The sequence below is a fragment of the Watersipora subatra genome, chromosome 6 (assembly GCF_963576615.1).
Source record: "Watersipora subatra chromosome 6, tzWatSuba1.1, whole genome shotgun sequence".
Classification (NCBI taxonomy): Eukaryota; Metazoa; Bryozoa; class Gymnolaemata; order Cheilostomatida; family Watersiporidae; genus Watersipora; species Watersipora subatra.
In genome coordinates this window covers 57,590,469-57,609,606 of record NC_088713.1, presented here as the reverse complement: position 1 = coordinate 57,609,606, position 19,138 = coordinate 57,590,469, and the positions used below count along the sequence as shown (strand labels likewise).

At 37.6% G+C, this 19,138-nt stretch overlaps 1 protein-coding gene across 1 annotated transcript in view; it reads right to left on the bottom strand.

Moving 5' to 3' along the window:
• Positions 1-19,138, bottom strand: part of LOC137398395 (serine/threonine-protein phosphatase 6 regulatory ankyrin repeat subunit B-like) — a 627,280-nt gene that overhangs the window by 445,443 nt on the left and 162,699 nt on the right. The gene's annotated exons all lie outside the window — the stretch shown is intronic.

Here is a 19,138-nt window from a genome sequence, read left to right as displayed (position 1 = left end):
TTCGTCAAAATCTATTCTGGTAAAAACAACAATGCTATTTTTAAAAAATAAGTGAGTCAAAAAAGAGTGAGAAGAGAGGAACGTAGGAAAGATAAAATTGTGCAAAATAAAAATATTTGGTTGAGATTAGAAGCGTTTGATAAAACAATGCTAGCAGCAAAGATTAGTAGTAAAAAAGATGTCTATTGCTGGAGTTGACTATTACTGAGAAGAGTTGTCTTACCTTTTCAAGTAATGTCACAACTCTAACTATGAAAACATTCCTTAGAGGAGATCCTCCGACCTACATTAGTCTGGTACCTGAGAAGAGAGAAATATTATTCAAGGTTATTCCTAGACAGGAGAGAGATAGGCTAATATTGGAAGAAGACATGACAGAGTTACAACAAGGAGTTACAACAGCGTCATTGAGACACTTTCCAGATAAGTGAGTATTCGTTAGAATCTATTCTGGTAAAAATAACAATGCTACTTTTAACATTTTCAGAGAAGTTCAAAAAATTTGGGATGACTGTAGACTGTGAGCCAATGAATAGTCATAGTATGAGATGTCTGTAGCTTAAGTATCTAGCCAGTGTGGAGTAGAGAAGTCCAACAGAGATTTAAGGGTAGCCCGAAATTCAGGCCTGTATTCCCTGGTTGCAAGTTGGGGCGGCTAAGCAAGTTGGGGCAGCTAATGTTAGGCGACTAGTTATGAGCATCTGGGGGTTTGAAGGGGTCGTGTCAGCCCCCCTCAATAGTTTCTTTTATGTAGGGCCTCAACCGGGCATCTCATGTAAAGTTTTAAAAAATTTTATCGGAAAGTATAAACATTTTTTCTATTATTTGAGATTTGTTTGTTTTAGGTGACTGCCAGGATGTTTTCAGATTAAAATAGGCTAAACTTGACCCCAGTTGAAACGCTCAGAAAAAATACATCTTTTTTTTAGCGTTTCAACAAAGATCAATTTTGCCGATTTTATTTTAAGTTCATCCTAAGGTTTTTACGCTTTCGTGGGGCTATTGCCAAGCGGATGTTTGTTAAAACTTGACCTTTTGCAAACCTTTATAAAAGTTGTTAACAAGAATATTTTGCTGATGGTGATAATAATGACGCCCAAGAACTATTAAAAGTAGACGTTTATCTAGATGGCTTGGAATAAAGTGATACTCTACAGCGATAAAAACGGTTCCTATAGCCGTTGGGCAAATAACTGTTCGAGTTAATGCTGTGGAGGTCGAGTTATCTAAAGCAATTTATCATTGCGTGGGAATGGACCAAACAAATCCGTTCAGGTTAACCAAGTGTTCGTGATAAAATTTTACATTTTAGCCGAGGGCGAGTTATGCTAGTTTGACTGTATTCAGCCGCCAAAAAACTCCTAAAAAGTTGGGGCGGCTCAGCCGGCCAGCCGCCCCAGAGAATACGGGCCTGCCAAAATTTCCTTAGTTTTTTTTAGAATAAAAAAATGAAGGGGTGGCACATGACCTTCCCATAAACAGAAGAAAAAGATGCTAATGAATCAGGAGAGATGAAATTCCCAGACTAGAGACAGAGCCACAATAGGAAATATAAAATAAATGATAAGATGAATGTGAACAAGAACCAAGCTAACAAGAAGAGATACATGTGCTACTCTACTTCCTGTTCAACAGACCTGCTAATAGACACAATCAAATAGACTCTGACCATGACTGTCAGTCACTCAAATTACATGAATATGGAATAGGAACTTTAAATGTAAACATTAAAAAACATTTCTTATCCCCTGACAGTGCCTAGAAATATTTCTATCAGCTGACTATGGGGTGTCTACCTAAGCCTTTATATGCATACGAATATACCATATGTTATCTGATGTTCAGAGCAAGTACAGCAACATGTAAGTAAAATAGGGTACGCTTTCCAATCTTATGCACCTCATGTTATGGTCTTTAGAAACACCTGACAGCCCAAGAACCATAGTCCAAGTATACTTGATCTGCAGCCAGCCAGAGCCCTCATATGGAGAGTCTAGACAACTGTTTTGGGCTTCTGTTAAAGGTAAATCTCAAATGAACCTGGATGACATTGGTAGACAAAAAGGGTTGAAAGCAGAGACTTTCTAATGCAGGACAGCATACAGGTATTGCATGTGTATAATAAAACCATAGACAGAAGTTATCATACCCCAGGATGACAACTCTAGCCTTCATCGATGAAGCATTATTGCATGAACAAAAATGTCCTTCTGATACAAATCACTCAGCAAATAGATTAAAGGAATAATAGCCTACGAGCATCTGTACAGGTTGAGGGACGGGTCTGTATGTTGAGATTGAAGATGTGTTAGTGATACTGAGTCTGTATACTTATTTACCTGATGAAAACTTATTACCATCAGAACAAACATGTAGCCAGAGACAGAATTCAATACACTGACTCCTAGCAGACATCAGCCATTTACACGTAAGTGTACCCGGGAACTAAGATGTCTTACTTTATTAGAAATATAGATTACATGTGGGTGCTGAATTGAATAGGAAGATAGGTAATGAAGTTATGAAAAAATTATACAATAATACCTTTTAAAAATTTATGAAAAATTTATAACTGACTATTATAAAAATCCCTACTGTGCATTGATAAATACTCACTGCTGTCCATATGTAAAATGCATTACAGTTGCAGTAAATTCTATATATGGATATCTAGGCAGTTCTATCAACAGTGCAAAAAAGCAGTCAGCATGCCACAACCATGCAGTATATTGCTTTGTGTACTGTTACTACTGGGCAGTATGCATTATAAATGCAGTACAACTGGTACAATATAATAATCTGTTCCAGTAATGTAAACGCTACTAGAACAGATTATCTATGTTGTAGGAGCCCGTACTGTACTATCAGGTGGAGGAGGGAGCATATGCCTTGCCTGGTGTGTATGTCTAGGAATCATGGCAGACAAGCTGGTATTTGCTGACAGTAACACGAATACATCTCTCAGATGTGGTGACATGACAAGCTCAGCAGGTGGCACCTAACCAGCGCGTCCCACAGGTGGATAGAAACCAGCTGAACTACAGTGTAAAGAAAACTTAAGATAATATGAAAAGCTATATATTAAAATTGTTAGTGCTTTGGGTCTATTTGTGTAATAAAGTTCAGATATACTTCAGATTGTATCGATAAAAAGTTTCCATAAGCATTTGCAGTAATGGTATTTTTATAACCTTGGCATTCATCCTTCACAGTTAACTGCCAGAGTTAAATACTATGTACAAAATTTATGAAAAACTAGCCAAATTGTGGGCGTGGCATAGGTATTAAAACAGCTTATAAACAGTGACAGGTAAGTAGTTGCCTACCACTGCCATTAGTCTGGCACATTGCCAATGACTAAATTGAGTAAGCTAATATCCGTATTGCTAAACATACTACTTAGAGCCGTGAGAGCAAGCTTTAGTGACATTGCATAACGCAGAGTGCTAGGCACATTTTAACCTTTTCCACACCATTCCCGTAATCTGACGGGCTGAGAGTGCAGTCTCAGCGTACCAAACCCGTAATTGCCCGTCAGATCTGAGTCTTCGATAGGTATTTTTTAAATTCATTTATTTATTTTAAAACCGACCCTAAAATTTTTAATAAGTAATTTGAGGAGTTTTAAAAGATATCATACTATTATTTTGGTGCTATAATTAGTCCCTTCTACGCATGTGCAAAAAGAACACGTTGTTAGAAGTTGAACGTTCTTTATGGAAAGCTGATCATCATGAACGGACGCGATATTTGAGGCGCTGCTAAAAAGATTCGTTTACAGGAAGATACCGACTGGTTTGAAAGTGAAGAAGAGGATTTTAGACCAGAAAAATGTGAGGAAGACGATGAAAGTAAAAAAAAAATCAACAGAATGAATTGGATTGCAAAAGTGAGACTGAAACGGCGAATATTGACGGATATCAAAGAGGAGCTGATTTAAAACCAAAAGAATTACATTTTGCTGACAGCCTGGCAGAAGTATAAGTTTGAATTCTTAAACATGTAAGTGTTTTTATTATTCAAAGCTTTTTAAACATCGGCCATGATAAATGTTATATTTAACGAAATGAATAAATATGGCCTTCAAAAACATTGCGATGCTTCGGAGCCTGTTGGTGATAAATACTTGGCGAGTTGCTTGTTTAGTTTTGCATATAGGTATTCTCAAAAAGCCTACTCTGTTGCCTTACTGGTCCACAATCCTTTATTATCTACGCTGAATTTTAATCAGTTTAAAAATTGAAAGAAAATTAGAAGCAAGTTTACACTTTATTGACAATTTTGAAGACCCTGCTGGCAATAAATTGTTCAAATTAACAATGTTTTTGCCATGACATGCGAGTGGTTCTATCCTGTTTTTTTATCTGATGAATTTAAATTTGTAGATGAAAGCTTGCTGGCATGGAAAGGCTGGCTCAACTTCAGACAGCATATTCCATCTAAAAGATTTAAATTTGGAATCATGTTATTTGCTTTCCATTGCTGTCTCTGGCTATGTGCACCAGTTGTCGGTATACATTGTCGATGAGAAAGCTGAATGCACTGGCAGCGGAGTCACTCGTGGAATATCTTTGTGCGAGTCATGTTTTGATGCTTACCATGCTAACTAAATTTATTTACAAATGATATTTTATTTAGTTTCTGCAAATGCTTCACTGCTTTGTATTGCTAGCTTTTGTACATACATTTGCTAATCTATTGTATTAGTTGTGCATTGGTGTGCTGTATTTGATGCAAACTGCCATCTTCAGAGCAGCAGTCTAATCAAAGAGTTCAGTTTCCATATTGTTTTGCAATCTAGCAGTCCATGATTTGCTGTTTCCGCTCATAATAAATGTTGCTTCCTGTCTTTTGCTGCTTCACCAAATGTGTGAAAATAGGCTCACCACTTAATTCTTCTTGCACACAACCAGTTAATCTTTTGCTGCAGCTCGCATGAACTGGTGCAATGACTATATATGCAAATTTTTTACATAAATCTATAGTCTCAAGAAATGCATAAAAATTCAGAGCAAAAAATCGTAACTGTGTATATATAGATGTCTAGCTGCAAAGTTTTTGCAAGCTGTGTGGCGGAAAAAATCTCATTCTGCAGGAAAATGTCTCAGCTTCCAGATGCATATTTATTTGCAGTTTTCTGCGAATTTGCACGAAAGTTGGAGCAACCTTGTCGGGTGACTGTCTTGCGCTGCTTATGGACAAGGTGTCTGGAGCATTTCCAGTGGCGCTCCCGCTATACATCGGAGCTCATAACTCCGCTTTCAATGCTCTTGGACGACTAATTTTTTTTGCAACTTGTTGTGAACATATTAATCCATGCAAAAATTATTTGTACAACATTGCCAATTGCTTTTAGTCAATATAAAATACAATTGAAAAGGACGTACAAAAATGAAAAACTCGTAACCTCAACGAATTGAGACTTTTGCAGGAAAGCAAAAGCAAGCTAGCAACATAAAAAAAGTATTAGCTTGTAGATAAATTTCTCAGCATTCCTATGCATGTTAATTTATGTTTCTACTTCAATTTTGATAAAAATTGATGCAGTTTTTATGCAGTGGTGTCGAAAGCTCAAATCGCCATAGTAAATGCTCTGGTGCGCTGGGGAATTTCCAGCCGTAAACCCGCGGTCGCTAAAGGGTTAAACACACTGACTCCTAACATACATCAGCCATGTTAGTATATCTGGATACTAAGATGACCTAATTAATTACAAAGGTAGATTATATGTTTCAGTTATAAAAAATTACACAAAAATTTATAAAAAAAAATTATGACTGACCTTTATAAAAATCGCAATATCAGATTAATAAGTACTGACTGCTGTCCATATGTTAAATGGAATGCAGTCACAGTAAATCTTTGCTTGGATGTCTAAGTAGTTGCATTAGCAGTGCAAAAACCACGGTAAGCATGCCACAATAACGCAGTACTACTGGGCAGTATGCATTATAAAAGCAGTACAACTGGTACAACATAATAATCTGTTCCAGTAACGTAATTGTTATGAAACAGATTATCATGTTGTAAGAACGTGTATTGTAATATCAGTAGCAGCTTACTTGATGGACTGAGTGGTTAAGGAGGGAGCATATGCATTGCCTGGTGTGAATGTCTAGGAATCATGACAGGAGAAAAAGGAATATTGCTGATATTAACCAGAATGCATCTCTCAGCTGCGGTGACATGACAAGCTAAGCAGGTGGCATCTAACCAGCTGATGGCACCTAACAAGTAGGTCGCGCAGGTAGATGAAAATCAGCTGAAACATAGTGTAAAGAAAACTTGAGATAATATGAAATGTTAAAATTTAATTTAAGCTCGTTATGTGTCAATTTGTGTTCTGAATGTTTTAATAAGCTTCAGCTATCCTTCAGATTGTACTTAATAAGGTTTCCATATGCATTTTCAGCAACAGCCTTTTTATAACTATGATATTCCTCCTCCACAGTTAACTCACAGAGTTATAGCTGCAGAGTTTAGCACACACAAAGTGTCTGAATAACATCAAACAACATGAGATTCATAAAATATCTGAGAACTAGGTGAACAGGAAATGACCATCACACTGATGATATAAAATGGCAAAGCAAGTGCATGCCATAACAGAGCAAGGGACTGACAGGACACGTGCATAACATGACCAAACCAGTTAAGAGAAACCACACAGCGATTGGAATTCCGTGCAATACTCACTGATGAGCCACTGATTGGAGAAGTCTAACAGAGTGTGTTTACCAGCGTACTTCAGAATGAGCTAAGTTTTATGTGGTTGGACTGACAACTGACTGAGGTATATAACAGCCAAGAAACTCAGGCTTTCCACCTGCACAAACAAACTCATTTCAAGCTCAAAAAAGGTTCCACAAAATGTAAAGAATTATGATTCTGATCATTCTGAACTGTGAACCCAGCAATTTTGTTTTTTTTATTGTTTGTTAGATGATTTTGAGGGTCAAGGGCATTTAAAAGGCATGATGCAGGGTACACACTGTGCAGGTAGGTCCACACACATACTGTGGACTGACATCAAGTATAAAAATAATCTTCATTTAAACGGACCTCTTGACTATCTTGACCTCATCAGGACATTTACTCATTGAATTGTTCTGTTGAATATATCAGCTGTGAAGGTTAGTTATCACAGTTCAGGATTTAAAACATTATCAATGTGCTTACCGAGATATGTTTCTGTATGTCAGTGAAAGGCATCGTGTGTGTGACAAATACATTGGCTAAAGACTCTCTGGACCAACGTGTTGGTCTATCTGCCACAGAAACGATTGCGTTTATGATTGCATGAAAAAGTTTATTTTGTAAAAACCCTAACAGCAAATCAATTTAATTAATTTTCGGTGTGAGCACATCCTTTTGCATTTTTGTTGAATAACGATGATAAAACACTTTCTACAAACAGCTGCGTAACTAGGCATAGATAATCTTACTTGTGTCAACTATGTGAAGGTCATGGGTGTCAATTGAAACTGTTCATAACTTATTCTAGACCAGTTTAGCTGACAATGAGAAATCAATCAGGGGCCAAATTACATTTTGTGACTCTAAAATTGAAGACATGCAATATTTTGACAATAAAAGCAACCTGGAGACACTCCATGTCATGTTAAGTATATCATAAAAGTGAGGAAACAAGCAGAAGATAAAACTATAAACCTGTTCCAATTAAGTTGACTGTTTCTCTATTTCTTCCCATTCTTCCTTCCAACCTGGATTAGGAAATCCACTAAATCACCTTCTCCTTTTGATCTGTGCTAAAACAGTTGATATACAATATTAGACAAGTGATAAATTAAACAAGCTAAAATCCCTGCCTCTGAAGATGAATAGAGATTGAGAACCTGAGCTCTCATGCACTGTACTAAATTTGAAGCTAGAAATATATACATAAAAACGAACATTTAAAATTTGCATTTTTTGTATGGAATCATACACGGTATGAGATGGAGTGGTATGAGATAGTATGGTACGGTATAATATGGTATAAAATGGCATGACATAAGATGGTATGGTATAAGATGGTGGGGTGTAAAATGGTATGGTATGAGATGGTGTGGTACAAAATGGTATGGTATGAGATGGTATGAAATGGTAAGAGATGGTATGGTATGAAATGGGATGAAATGGTAAGATATGGCATGATATGAGCTGGTATGGTAGGAGAAGGCATGGTAGGAGAAGGCATGGTAGGAAAAGGCATGGTAGGAGAAGGCATGGTATAAGATGGCATGGTATAAGATAGCATGGTATAAGATGTCATGGTATGAAATGTCATGGTATGAAATGTCATGGTATGAGATGTCATGGTATGATATGTCATGGTATGAAATGTCATGGTATGAAATGTCATGGTATGAAATGTCACAGTATGAAATGTCACGGTATGAAATGTCACGGTATGAAATGTCATGGTATGAAATGTCATGGTATGAAATGTCATGGTATGAAGTGTCATGGTATGAAATGTCATGGTATGAAATGTCATGGTATGAAGTGTCATGGTATGAGACAGCATAATATGAGACGACATGGTATGAGATGGCATGGTATGAGCTGGCATGGTATGAGATGGCATGGTATGGTATGATATGGCATGGTATAAGATGTCATGGTATAAGATGTCATGGTATGGTATGATATGGCATGGTATAAGATGTCATGGTATAATATGTCATGGTATGAAATGTCATGGGATGACATGTCATGGGATGAAACGGCATGGTATGAGACGGCATGGTATGAGACGGCATGGTATGAGATGTCATGGTATGAGATGGCATATCGAGCAACAAGAACAGCTCCAAGTGTTGGGCAATCATACGCCAGTTTGTGAGATTGTATGAATTTATGTGTAAAGTTTGTTTTAGTTAACCATATTTTAACTATGATGGCCTTAAAACTTATCAAATCGGCAAGTGGAAACCATTTTCCTAAATAAAAGATTCTAATATTCGGCAAACCTTTGGAAACATTTCAACCCCCCTAAGCAATATCTGGATTTTAGAAAGCTGCAAGCCAACCAGTGTATCAAATACTGGGTCTGTTTTACTGTGAACTATAGTCTAACATCTGGACAAATAGACATGAACCATTCATTGAGGTGAGAGACAAAGTGCAATCTTGCTTTATTCTAGTAAGAATTTAGCCTGGGCAATTACTGCCAAAATTGTTTCACTGAAATCAAGAAGACAGAGACTGCCAAAAATATAGGATTTACAATTGTTATATTATTGAACTGATGGGTGATACAAGAGATGAAATAAAATGAGTAACAATTGGTAAACATCTGTTCACCTTGTGGCTGGTTTGAGAAAGAGGTAGGAAACTCTGCATATCTCGGACAATGATCTGCAACAAGTACGAGAGCTTCAATCACCTTGTCTATTGATGAGAGAATGCTCAGGCAAATCTCAATGGTGATTGGCCCAGCTTCCGCAAGCATGGATATAATTGGCTAGCTACTGTGTTAATGCTCAGTTCTCATACTTATACAAAGCCTTTACAGATATTGTGATATAAACATACTACTCATATACAAGCTCTTATTCTTAGGAGGTTGTAATATTTACTGCTGTGTTTACTACGAGTTATTTTCATCAAAAACCTATAGCGAATGTGCAATGGCTGCCTAACAATACAGTATCAGTGCAGCTAAAAAGAGATCATGATTGTCGTACTGATCATAGGGTTCCCTCGTTCACCACAGTTAATGGGAACCTGCACCCTCACGATAAGGGAAAAACCTGCCAAGTAATCTCACCCCTATATGTACTTTTGAAGACATTTTGAATAATATATCAATATTTTTCAAACCGGTTTTAACTAATAAAAAAGTCAAATTATAATGCTATTGATACTGTACAAGTGTAAATTTCTTCAATTTAGCACAGGATTACTGATAACCAATAACTAGAAGTTATCCTCACCATATTTACTTTTGTGGTTAGTAAACAACACAATAACTACTATAACGATTAGGTGACGATCAGTACATGGATACAGTGAAAACTTTTTAACCTGCAAGAAACACCCTTGATATACATATGAGCCTGCAAGTCATAAACACTGACCAGGATCTCAAGCTAGGTTTCTTAACTTAACATCATGAATCAATGTTTACTAGTACAGACGGTTCCCTACCTACGAACATTCGAGTTACGAACAATGGTACATACGAACAGGTCTGAGCGTAGGCACTACTCAAAAGCACCACCCAGCATCCACCTTTCCCTGCCCAGTTCGTTGCAGTGCATAGGTGTGTGAATGTATCTCCAGTGTGCAAAGAACTGTTTTATTTTTACTGTACGTATTGTAAAGGGATTTGCTGGGCTTTACTTGGCACGATCCAGTCTAATAAATAAAGAGAACAGAGTGCGTGTAGTTTCATTCAGCTTTTAATTAGCAAAGGAAATTTCACTAGCCGAGGAGCGTACGGCTATCTGCTCTGCTCAACTAAATGAGCGCACTCTTTTATATACAATAATATCAACTGTTCCGGCTAACGGCAAGCACACCGTATGGCCGCCTTACAGTGCCTGGCGTTGCGCGTTCACAACTCGAGCTGTACAACTCGAGTTGCCGTGTTGTCCAACTCGAGTTGCCGAATCGTACAACTCGGCCTGGGTTTATGATTAACTCGTGTTGTGTTATACGCAAAACTAACACGGGTTTGTAAAAAAAGCAAAGTGAGTAATTGGGTGTCTCATTTACAGAACATTTACAGAAATTTAATAATAATAATTTAAATATATATACGTGTACACATTTGAATTATATATATTTATGATATTTGCGGATATTTGTTTCTATAAATATAACGAGACAAAAACAGTTGTAGAATGTAAGAAGCAAACTAAAAAACAATCTATGTGGGAGGTAGGCCACTTCTTTTTCAAATGAAAAAAGAGTTATTTCTCTAGAACCTGACAAAGAACTGAATGAACACCGAAAACAAACATAGAAATTATTTTAACGTCGTTTAATGATGCACCAAAATAAATTCCATATATAGAAAATATAGCTAGAGAAAATAAAATGATGAGAGGTTCTCAAGCCGAGTTGTTGAACTCGAGTTGTTGTTAGAACAACTCGGCCTGGATTTTTGATGAACTCGAGTTGTGCAACTCGAGTTGTACAACTCGAGTTGCAAACTCGGCTTAGTATAATTCGCTATTAGCTCTAGTTTTACAGTACATACAGTTTAATTTATATTAGCTAAAAGGTGCCTATTGATGTACCATTGTTAATATAACCAGATCTACGGTTATGCTACCGTAATACCGATATATTGCACCTTACTTTTGAAAAGTTGCGTTGCGTGTTCACAACTCGAGTTGCGCAACTCGAGTTGTACAACTCGAGTTGTGAACGCGCAACGTGAGGCACTGTAAGGCGCCATAACACCGGCTAACAAGGTGAATGAATAGGACCGCTAGCGCCGTTGGTATGACAACCATATAAGTGACGATAAGTGATAGTGTTATGACGGTATATCAGATATAACAATAACATAACGAGTGAAACAACGATATAATAAACGGACTGAACATACAAAAAAATAAGACAACAATGATAAGTGATAGCACAACAATTAAAGCAACAAAATAATAAAAAAAGACAAGATATACAGTAAATAAGAAATGCAGTGTCATGGCCCGGCGTCCACCAAAGTATTATCTCCATTTTATTAAATACTTTTTTTCAGTACAAACCAATACAGATTAATTATACAAGCCTTAAACATACTTATATAAACCTTCAATATACTTATATAGGTCTTAAACATAAATTATACTATAAAATATAGCACGGAAGCAACTTACGAACAAATTCACCTTACAAACAATCGTTCGGAACGTGACTCGTTCGTAGGTTGGGAACTGTCTGTACCTGTAAATGTAATAATAAAATACAAATATCTGACGAAAAGGTAAGTAATTAAAACTTCCTTTATAAAAATGCATTCTTTAATCACAAAATCAACTTTTAGTTTAAATTACTAATATACATTATTTCATATGTAATAATTTTTATTTTGTATTTTATCCGAACTTCTAACTCTAAAAGTCCAGTGTCCAGTATCAATAAATCGCCATTTTTCAAACGCCATTTCCACATACTTTTTTCTGTCATAAGATGCAGAGAATACAAAATCTGCACAATTAATTGTGAACTGCTAAAGAAGTTCTCGATTAACGCAGGTGATAGTGTCGGTATAACAAACTGAATGTCATGAGATCAAGTCCCGTGAAGAGCAATCATTTACCCTGACCTCTAACTCTGACCTCAGACAGACACAGACTTAAATATAGTAAAAACTGCAGCATTTTTGCACCTACGTTACATTCACAATTGGAACCCATATGCCATACAGATACTTCCGATGTATTGAGAAACCCAAAAGCACTCAATGCATAGAATATCATAAGGTATATATATTTCCATGTGATCACATAACTCAACATAATCTAACAGAATGACAATATGCATGCCCAGAGAGCGACCACAACTTGGCAGATAGTTGAGGCTAACGACTCTGCAGGGGACTAAGTACATGCAACTCTCAAACTGGCACATATTAACTGTGCCACTAGAATAATTGTGATTATGTGAGGTCAAAGTAGGCTATTGAAATCTACAAATTAAAAGATACTATCTCACACTGATTTTGAACTGCTGAACAACAGCAATTGTATCACTTCTCAATTGTTTCGCAACATGCTACTCGAATCTGCGACACTCAGTTTAGAAGTGTTATATTCTACCACTCGACCATCTTTAGTATAATAAAAATGATAGTCCGTGACGATAACAAATACTTGATGTTCCATGATGGTAACACATTTTCATGCAAAGAGTGTTACATTCCGGTAACACATTAAAGATGAACCCTTATGAAATCTACTAAAGTATTGTGTAAGTTCATATTTAAGGACAATTGTCCTCAATAAACATGTTTGTATTTGTGTTGACGATGAAAAAAATTCTGAGCAACATCAAATTTAATCGTAGTATTTAAAAAGAGAAATATAGTTCATGTACCCTAATAGCTTATCAAGACTGAGTATAAAGTTTAGGTCAAGCATTACGACTCAGTTTTATATTAAATCAAGAATATTCTTGGGTTCCAAAGTAGTACCACATTGTGTATAAATCAAATATATCATAGATCTTCATGCAAACTCATAAACTTGGAGTTATTCTCTACACACCACATCCGATGATTAGCAAACAATGAGGTAAATAAACCACTCTATTAGTTGAAGGATGGTTACTGAGTTAACTAAAGACAATATTAGCAGCATTCACCAAACACACTTGCTATACAACAGGTGGTCGGCCACTTTAATCTATTTATAATAGACTATGTCAACGACCTCAGGTCATGGTTTGTAAATAATATGATGAGGCACACAAAAGCACCATTGAGAAGCTTTTACCATTGTTTTTTAACATACCATCATGTTTTATCTTCATCATCACATAAACTATCTTAACTCTTATACAATTATCAAGTGGGTGATTACCATAAAAGCATATCAACTATCATTGCCAAGCAAATCCAAAAGCACCCTAGCTTATCTCGGCACGGCCTTCTATTATGATAGTTCAGTTACAAATAAGGATATATCCTTCTTATGAGGTGCATTGTAAATGGCAATGAAACAATTTGCAATATAATCAACCTGGTGATATTAACCCACTTGGCTACCTATCCCGGGTCTAAACTAAATAAATGTGAATTGAAAACACACATAGAAATACATTATGTATATTAGTTTGCTGTGATCAATTAGGGCTGCCTAATCCGTGGTATAGATTACAGCATTAAAATATCTTTACAGCAACTAATGAACATTGAATGAATATTATTCAGCATCTGATATATATACTTGTATACTATTTTCACTGAGCTATTATTTGTCCACTTTTTGTTTAAACAATACTCATATCAATCCTCAAGCTTGCGTTCTACATATTTTATGCATTCAGTTCTAATATTATTATATTAGTTAGACTATTCACGAGTTTTTTAGTTAGACTATAGTTTCTTTGCGGTCCTTTTTATTTTTTGTTGTACACCGCTTTTTAGTTAGTTTACTTGCCGTGGTACCTTGTGGAAAACATATTGTAAAATATGACTATTGATTACCACAATAAAGATTGTTCATATATATCTGATGTCAGGCTTACTGAACCTCTTGCAATCAACAATCACACTTGCACAATTCTACTCTTGAACAGTGTTTTGTAAGCCTTGCACATTTTATGAATAGATTAAAAATGTATGAGTCTTTTAAATCATAATACTCTAGAACAACTCACTGCTTGAAATGCAATCTAGCCTACTCTTGCCACTCTTACTGAATGAGTGCAGCCGTTGGCCTATAACTTGAAATAGTAATGTAATTAGTCTACAAACCTGTTCGGTACAACGTTTTCAATTTAATTAAAAAGTAATAATTAATAAAACTGGTTAAAGTAGATAACCAACATTATCATAGCAATATTTACTTGTAAGTAACAAATGTGAAATCAGGTTGCCGGTGCAAGGACTGATTTAAAAAAGGCGGAAATATGCAGTGACAAGACAAAATTGTGCTCGGCCAACCGTAACCCACGACCCAACATGTTGACGTCTTTCTGAAGTTTGAGGAATCTCAAAAGACAGCAGCTAAATTTCGCATTGTTGAAACTTGCGCTATGTCATTGTGGAACTGAAATGAGCGTCGCGCGCTAGTAGTGACTTTGCGTATCGGAGATTTAATTAGTGAATACTGTAGCCTAATGCTTACTACACGTGTATAACGACAATAAAGTGTAAAGGTAAGAGTTCATGTAGCCCACTTGAAGTTTTAATTACACAGCTAATCATTGATAGACGTTTATCATGCTTGCCAATCTTGTTTATAGAATTAGTGTCGTTAACACAGTCGATGATGGAACCCAATGTCATACCTTCAATACTGAGCTAGCTTCAATACTAAAAATATCTCTGATAAAACATTAATTGCTCAATAACTTGGACACCACCAAGTCTTGTGGACCTGACAATGTGACAGGCATCATGCTAAAAACATTTGCTTCGGTGGTGTATAATAGCCTTTCTTCAATCTTTGCATACTCTCTGGCAATAGCAAAGCTACCTTCGATTTGGAAACTTGGTAGAGTCCAACCTATACACAAAAAGGGAAACAAACATATGCCAAACAATTATAGACCTATTTCCCTCACTAGCATAGTGTGCAAGCTTTTAGAACACATAGTTTCCTCATATTTGTATAAGATTTTTAAGGAAGGTAACATTTTTGTAGACAGTCAACATGGTTTTTGACCTCATAGGTCTTGCGAGACTCAATTAGCTCATACTGTTGGACACCTTTCACACCTATATGATCAAAAACAAACCACTGATGTTTTAATATTAGACTTCTCTAAAGCATTTGACACCGTTAATCATCGAAAACTGATCTTTAAACTATCACATATTGGTATTAACAATGTCTTGTTTTCCTGGATAAATGACTTTCTTAGCGATCGACATCAATTTGTTGAAATCGAGGGTCAGAGGTTTAACACAAAACTAGTCAGTTCAGGTGTGCCACAGGGCTCAGTTTTGGGCCCTTTGCTTTTTCTGATATATATCAATGATTTACCATCTTGTCTTCAATCACAGTGTCGTCTTTTTGCCGATGATGCAATACTGTATAACACGAGTGACAAATTAACGCTTTTAAAACAAGACCTTTCTGCATTAGAGGCTTGGGCTTCTAAGTGGCAAATAAAATTTAATGTTGACAAGTTACTCCTACAAAAAAGATTGTCTATTTTTCTTTAGTAAGGCCAACACTAGAATATGCCTCACAAATCTGGGATCTCTATCAAAATAAACATGTCAAACATCTTGAAAAGTTGCAAAATAAAGCACTACGATTTATTTTTAACATTAAGGGCCAGATAAGTTTTACAAAATTACGAAAGATACAAGTGTTGAGTCCTTACAGGAGAGAAGAAGAGAGGGTAGGCATAAACTCTTTGTAAGATGTGTTGCCGAGGGCATAGAACCACCATTCAAATGCGAAAACATAGGATACAATACCCGCCAAAAATCAAACACCTATACTCCATATATAAGAACTAATGTATTCTGTCAGTACTTTTGGCCCCGTACACTAAGAGTGTTAAGATCCTGATAAGATGATGTAAATATATATATATATATATATATATATATATATATATATATATATATATATATATATATATAGATATAGATAGCGCAGTTGGTAAGGTATCGGGACCGTGATCATTAGGTCCTCGGTTCAAACCCCAACAACTGCACTTTTCTGGTGGTCCTTAGACAAGACCTTTGCTTGTATAACGTCTACAACCTCTATGATGAGTGCAATAACCAAAGCCATGCCGGCTCGGACGTCGCCCGGTCAAACAAGGTCCGCGCTGCCTGTAGCTGAACCAGGACAAGGCAGTGAAAAATGGGCTACTGGTTCAAAACGGATGAAATGGACTCGGACTGATAACACGGACCTCATGCAGTGCTACTTTATGAGTGAACCTCAAAAGTGGGGCTACATGGGAAGGATGCGTCAACTATGGATAAACATGCACCCTGAATTGCCACTAACCGCTAAGCAACTTGTAGCTCAGAGGAGTAACATATTCAAGCGGCACCTCATATCACAACTTGAGGTAGATGAAATTAAGGAAAAGTTCACCCAAGTAACCTCAACCAACGAGGAGTGCATATCAACACACACTGTCATGGATACACGATCATGTGTTGACTCACGGGCTGAAGAGGACATGCACTTGGACCTTGACCCAAGGGTGAAAGAGCTTGCGGAAAATATCATCAACAAGATGTCAGCTGCTAATGATTATGGAAGCAGGGTACCACTACGAAGAGTTAGCAAGGCCATACCTAAGAAGCTGTTAGAAGACATTAACGTGGCACTGGAGTCGATCTCAACTGGATCAATCAGTGAGACTAATGCCTTAATCTACAGTACAGCAACCGTCATCTTGGAGGAGATGGATATTAAGCCAATGCCAACAAGGCTTCAAGCCATTCCATCCTGGCAGCTGAGGCTACAAAATAAGATCAAGGACTTGCGCAAGAAAGTTAGTAGGCTCAGTGAGAGATCTAACCACAGTTTGGAGCGTCCAAAAAGGGAAGCCACAATAGAAGCTCTAGAATCTGCCAAACAGCGGCTAGTAGCACTCTCGGCACGACTGAAGCGGTACACCAAAGAGCGAGATAACAAGAGAATGAACAAACTGTTCATCAATAATCCATCTAGAGTGTATTCCCAGTTCAAAGGTGAACTGCAGAGGCCAATGTCTGAGCCTCCCCGATCTAGCACTTCAAAGTTCTGGAAGGACATCTGGGAGAAAGAGACCACTCATAACACCACTGCAAATTGGCTGAAGAGGCTTAAAGAGAACCAACTACACACTGTGGCTCAGCAAAGACTCACCATCAGCAAAGATGACGTTAAGTGCAGAGTGCAGCGTATGAAAAACTGGGCAGCACCTGGCCATGACATGATTCAAGCCTTCTGGTTAAAGAAATTGACATCACTTCACACTAGAATGGCTAAGCAGATGGAATACCTAATAGAACAAGGTGACCATCCAGAATGGCTGACCAAAGGACGAACTGTGCTTCTGATAAAAGATCCAAAGCAGGGGCCGATTCCCAAAAACTATCGACCAATAACGTGCTTGCCCACCACTTGGAAACTGCTCTCAGGAATAGTTGCAGACAAACTGGAAGAGCACATGAGTCACTATATGACCAGTGCTCAGAAAGGAATTGGGCGCAACACCCGAGGAGCTAAACATCAGTTACTGGTGGATCGGACGGTCTGTCAAGACAGCAGGAGAAGGCAAACCAATCTTGCCATGGCTTGGATTGACTACAGAAAGGCCTATGACTCAATTCCCCATAGTTGGATACTTGAGTGCCTCAGTATGTACAATGTTCACCCTGCTCTTGTGGCATTCATCAAGATGTCAATGACCAAATGGAAGACGGAACTGGAGGCTAATGGCAAAAAGCTGGCGAGTGTACAAATTAAGCGAGGCATCTATCAAGGTGACTCCTTATCACCGCTGCTCTTCTGCATATGCCTAAACCCTCTAAGCAATATGCTGGAGGAGGCTCAATATGGGTACCAGTTTAAGAGTGGCACCAAGATGAACCACCTCTTCTACATGGATGACATCAAGCTGTACGCTAACAAAGAAAGGGACATTGATTCGCTAATACACCTCACTCAGGTATACAGCAAGGACATCGGAATGACCTTCGGTATTGAGAAATGTGGAAGGCTAATTCTTAAGAAAGGCCATTCTATGCTCACAGATGGCCTAAGAATGCCAAATGGTACCATCAAAGATATAGAAGAAGAGTACAAGTACTTGGGGATTATGCAAAGCAACATCAACCACGAAGCCGAGGTACGTCACAAAGCCATTTCCGAATACAAGAAACGCCTTCGGCAGGTCTTACGGAGCCTGCTCAATGCCAAGAACCAAATCATGGCAATAAATACCTACGCACTGCCAGTAATAAGATATCCAGCAGGCATAATAAAGTGGACTGAGGAAGCCATCAAAGAAACAGATATAGCAACTCGTAAACTGCTGACCATGCATGGAGCACTCCACCCAAAATCTGATACTATTAGATTGTATCTTGATAGGAAAGATGGCGGTAGGGGGCTCAAAAGTGTACAGCAGACAGTGAAAGAGGAGGAGCGAAGCATCAAAGCATACGCAGCCTCCATGGCCATCTCAGATAATTTGCTAGCTGAATTTCAATCGGCTGCTCTCACAACGGACCTATGCCCTGATGATGAGGAAATTGACTGGCATACGAAACCTCTTCATGGTGCTTACCACCAACAAATATCTAAGGTTGGCGATCTCCACCAGACATATATGTGGCTGAACAAAGGAAACCTAACGGCCAATACAGAGTCGCTAATCATGGCAGCCCAGGAGCAAGTGCTCCCAACAAGGCAACTCCAAACGAAAATCTATCACACTAGAGACGATCCTAGATGCAGACTGTGCAAAGATGCACCTGAGACCATCCAAC